The sequence below is a fragment of the Sander lucioperca genome, chromosome 11, assembly GCF_008315115.2.
Source record: "Sander lucioperca isolate FBNREF2018 chromosome 11, SLUC_FBN_1.2, whole genome shotgun sequence".
Classification (NCBI taxonomy): domain Eukaryota; kingdom Metazoa; phylum Chordata; class Actinopteri; order Perciformes; family Percidae; genus Sander; species Sander lucioperca.
The window spans coordinates 40434845-40440554 of record NC_050183.1 but is presented as its reverse complement, the minus strand read 5'-3'; positions in this window follow the sequence as shown (position 1 = coordinate 40440554).

Sequence of the window (5710 nt, the reverse complement as noted above, 5' to 3'; positions counted from 1 at the left end):
TGCTAACGCCGGACTACCGACATCCTAACACTAGGCTACCAACATCCGAATGCCGGGCTACCACCATCCTAACACCAGGCTACCAACTCCCAGAACTGGGCTACCAACTCCCGACCAACATCCTAACACCGGGCTACCAACTCCCAGAACTGGGCTACCAACTCCCGACCAACATCCTAACACCGGGCTACTGACATCCTAACACCAGGCTACCACCATCCTAACACCGGGCTACCACCATCCTAACACCGGGCTACCAACTCCCAGAACCGGGCTACCAACTCCCAGAACCGGGCTACCAACTCCCAGAACCGGGCTACCAACTCCCGACCAACATCCTAACACCGGGCTACTGACATCCTAACACCGGGCTACTGACATCCTAACACCAAGCTACCACCATCCTAACACCAGGCTACCACCATCCTAACACCAGGCTACCACCATCCTAACACCGGGCTACCACCATCCTAACACCAGGCTACCACCATCCTAACACCAGGCTACCAACATCCTAACACCGGGCTACTGACATCCTAACACCAGGCTACCACCATCCTAACACCGGGCTACCACCATCCTAACACCAGGCTACCACCATCCTAACACCGGGCTACCACCATCCTAACACCAGGCTACCAACATCCTAACACCGGGCTACCACCATCCTAACACCAGGCTACCAACATCCTAACACCGGGCTACCACCATCCTAACACCAGGCTACCAACATCCTAACACCGGGCTACCACCATCCTAACACCAGGCTACCACCATCCTAACACCGGGCTACCACCATCCTAACACCAGGCTACCACCATCCTAACACCAGGCTACCAACATCCTAACACCGGGCTACTGACATCCTAACACCAGGCTACCACCATCCTAACACCGGGCTACCAACTCCCAGAACCGGGCCACCAATATCCTAAATTGTGGCTACTTAGCCTAACCCTGGACAAATCTGGGAGCTTCTGTTTCATTTGCACATTCAGACAGATTTCCAGTCACGTCGGCCCGGCCCTGGGCTGACCAATCACAGCCGTCCTCCTCACACGGGGGCGGGCTTTAAGACTATGACTGACAGAAGAGCGTCACGCTCGAACGTAGATACCGAAACTTAACCGGCGTTCTCCGTCCAACAAACTGCGCCAGGCTCACGGTAACTCCAGCTGTCCAACAAGTTGTTTTCATTTCCCAACATGTGGCAACAACTTCCAAACATGTTACTGTAAAGTTTGTGTCTTGTGTAGTTTCACACAGAAGGTGAATATTACTATATATATATATATATATATATATATAAATATATAAGCCTCAGCAGGTCGGCTTCTGCAGTATTTCTTTCTAAAACCTTTTATGGAGCAATTGCCGCATCGGTTTAAAATCTGCAGAAAATCTTGTGTAATTCTGCCCGTTTTCATTGCTTTTTGTGGCTTTTTCTGAAGTTTTTGTGTATTTTTCTGAGGTTTTTGTGTATTTTTCTGAGGTTTTTGTGTATTTTTCTGAAGTTTTTGTGTATTTTTCTGAAGTTTTTGTGTATTTTTCTGAAGTTTTTGTATATTTTTCTGAGGTTTTTGTGTATTTTTCCAGAGTTTTTGTACCACTGTTAGAGGATTAGAGTCAGACTTCACCAGTTTGGGTTCCTGCCTCTAACTTCTGATGTTTATGTTTATAATGTCAGCTGCATTTTTACCATTTTTACCGTTTATACCGTTTATATCGTTTATACCGTTTATACCGTATGTCGATTGTTTTTCTCTGAATTTTGCAGCTTTTTTTCAATGTTTTGGACTTTTTTATAAAACTAAAACATCCAACAAAGAATCAAATGTTGAAAAAGCATCAAAACATGTCAAAAGAACTTCTTTTTTTTGGAAAAAGCAACAAAAACGTAGAAAAGAAAATTAAAATGAACAAAAAAAGTTTCTACATTAAAAGATTTTAGTTAGATACAGAACATGTTGATTATGTTTGTCTCTGAACTTTTATTAAAGATATTTATTTCCTCTCTCGTGTTGTTGAAACGTGATTTAACTTCCTGGGACTCATTCAGCAGCAGCTGATCTTTCTCTCGCTCGGCCGGTAACCATGGTGACCCCTGCAGGCTGGTAACCATGGTGACCCCTGTAGGCCGGTAACCATGGTGACCCCTGAGCTGCTGTTTGGGTTTTTTAGGAAAACAACATTATGAAAGGATCCCTACAGAGATAGACCATTTAGTTAAACATGAAACGAAATCACCATCACCAACCTACACCAGACTCCATGTAAATAATCAGGACTTTTAGCGTGTATAGAGCCAGCATATCTCCACCAGACTCCATGTAAATAATCAGGACTTTTAGCGTGTATAGAGCCAGCATATTTCCACCAGACTCCATGTAAATAATCAGGACTTTTAGCGTGTATAGAGCAGCATATTTCCACCAGACTCCATGTAAATAATCAGGACTTTTAGCGTGTATAGAGCCAGCATATCTTCACATGTAAATGGGTGAATTAAGGGTTTATTTCAACCAAACCAGAGTGGTGATTGTTGACGAACTGAAAGAATGAATTCATGTCCTTCTGTGTTTTCGTCTCCGACACAAAGCTCATTGGCTCCACAGCTCGTCACCATGGAAACAGGAGGTGGGAATAAGGAGCAGAACATTTTCTTTTCTTCTCTCTGTCAGGTTTGGTTTCCACAGTCTCCTCACACACACACATGCACACACACACACACACACAGTGCGTCTCACTATCTTTGTGGGGACCCGTCATTGACATAATGCATTCCCTAGCCCCTTACCCTAACCTTAACCCTTACCCTCACCCTAACCATAACCTAATTCTAACCCTAATCCTAAAACCAAGTCTTAACCCTCAAACAGACCTTTAACCTTGTGGGGTCCAGCCGAGAATGAGAAGTAAAGACCTTTCCTAAAATAACAACCATTTCCTCATCATGAATAATTAAATGCAGATATAAGCTTCTATATTAATAGGCCTGTATTACAGGGCTTCTTTGATTTCTAGACGACAGACTGAAGCCACGTGTTAAACTCTGACTCCGTCACAGCAGCAGACTCTAGTCTGGTTTTCACTGTTTGAACCCAGTTTACTAAACTCTACACACTATCTCATCACTTTAACCACAACCTGAACAATACTGAATTACAGACACACACACACACACACACACACACACACACACACACACAGACACAGAGACACACACACACACACACACACACAGACACACACAGAGACACACACACACACACACACACAGACACAGAGACACACACACACACACACACACACACACACACACACACACACACACACACACACACACACACACACACACACATATGCTTGTGTCCATCTGTAATTAGAGTGACTGGGTGTGTGTGTACTACGTGTCTGACCAGGATATCATTATCTGTTCACCAGGTACATATTGTTGTGGTATATGTGCCATTGTACGAGACTTAGTGGTGCCAGTGCACGAGGAGCGGTGCCAGTGCACGAGGATCATCACATCTCAGCAGAGCAGAACACACCTCTGGCAAAAATTAAACCCTTTCTCATTGGATGGACACATTTTCCCCAACACACCCTTTAGCAGAACAATTAACACGGATGTTATTCCAGCAGTCCAAACTCCGTTATTTTAGCCATGGTAACCAAACAGAAACCATCTGTTCCTTCAATTAGCAGTCAGTCTGCAGACCTTAAAGGTGCAGCGTCTGTGATTTTGACCGTTTTGAAATGTATATGTGTAATAACTTTGCTGAATAAAAAAATACAATCCTGCTGCTGCCTGACTTTTCCTAAAAGAGTCTGCATTTTAATTTAAAATTGTTTTTATATACATTACACAAAAGGCAAAGAAAATACAGTCACTTTTACCTATTTCGGCCATACACGGTCATATTGACCGCTCGGATTTTCGCGGTATTGTTTTTAATTTTTCGCGCGGTTGAAGATGCATCTTGGTTGCTTAGTAACTACCATAGTCTCTGTCAGAGCAACGTGACTAGCGGTCTCAAGTAACAAGTGTGGGCATCACCGTTGGGCCGAAGGCAAAGCCAGAGTCGGTAACGTAGGCTACTACGGCGTGGAGGCACGGTAGCTGTCTACATGTTCATATAACTTTATACATCCTCGAACTGGCTGGAATCGTTGCACACATCCTCTCCGAGGAGTGCACCAGCAGTAACATTGTCTGGAGGAAGTTCATGCAGCAACTGGCAGAGAGCTGAGAGAAGAGTTTATGGAGGAAAAAAGGCCAGCGGCTCACGGTCCGAGACAGGTTAGGTTATAGCTAAATGTTCAAATAAGATACTTATAATTGTTATTTGGCTGTTATGAGTTAAGTTGATTTTTCGGAATATGAATGTATGAAATAATTACGGTTTACTATGCCATGATATGAATTATTGAAACACGTATTACTACTCAAATGTATAATTAAACTTGTTAAAATGTACATTTCGGTGTTATTACGTTTTTCTAAAGATATCCTAACACAATACATAATACAATATCGCAATTAGGTATTTATCATGAGAGATTATAGAGTTTGGAATCAAAATGACCGCTCACGGCTGTTCTAGTAGTTAAAGGTGCAGCGTCTGTGTTGTTCTTTACCAACATGGATGGAAGAGGTCAAAGGCAGATGAGAGTGAGAGGAAGAGGTAGAGGGGTCCGAGGAAGAGGAGTCCGAGTGTGAGGTGGAGGTATAGTTGGAAGGGCTCAGGTTTCTGATGAAATTCGGGCAACTGTTATTGATCACGTTATCAATCATGACCATGTGGCCCCATCATCAAGGCACAAGAGACTGAGTATCAATAGTGGCTATTTCTTATACTCTACAGTAATAGATGTTTATTTTTATTTTCTTAATTTCTTATACTCTAATAGATTTTATTTTGGTTTACATGTATTTTGTGTAATATTTACAGTATTTCAGTTTTCAGCCAAAGTTTGAAAGTAAGGATCAATGGAATCAATAAAATCTGCATCAAAGCATTTCTGATTCTGGATCCAATTCTTTGCAAGAAGGCAAATATGTCAACAAATGTCACTGGCATGAAAGCTACGTCCAGTAATAGACTACAGTGACAAGCTACGTAGAGTAATAGACTACAATGACCAGCTACGTAGAGTAATAGACTACAATGACAAGCTACGTAGAGTAATAGACTACAATGACCAGCTACGTAGAGTAATAGACTATAATGACAAGCTACGTAGAGTAATAGACTACAATGACAAGCTACGTAGAGTAATAGACTATAATGACAAGCTACGTAGAGTAATAGACTACAATGACAAGCTACGTAGAGTAATAGACTACAATGACCAGCACTGATTCCCACTGAGTGAGAGTGTATTTAGTATGTTGGTGTCACTGTGTAATGGTTGATTGATAGAGATCAGACACTTGTTTGCTAGTTATGTTGTTTGAAGGCAAAATGTTCTTTTGCTGCACATGTTAAATGTTCTGGTTAGAGCCGTCTACTAACAGGATGTCATTCTGACCATCAGTCTGTTTCAGCCTGTGTGTTAACGCTTTAGAAAGGTGGAGTTGACTGCTGCGTCAAAGCAATCAAGAAAAACTGTAATACACAACGCAGAGAGGTTATGGTTACATCAACGCCGGTTACATCAACGCCGGTCACATCAACGCCGGTTACATCAACGCCGGTTACAT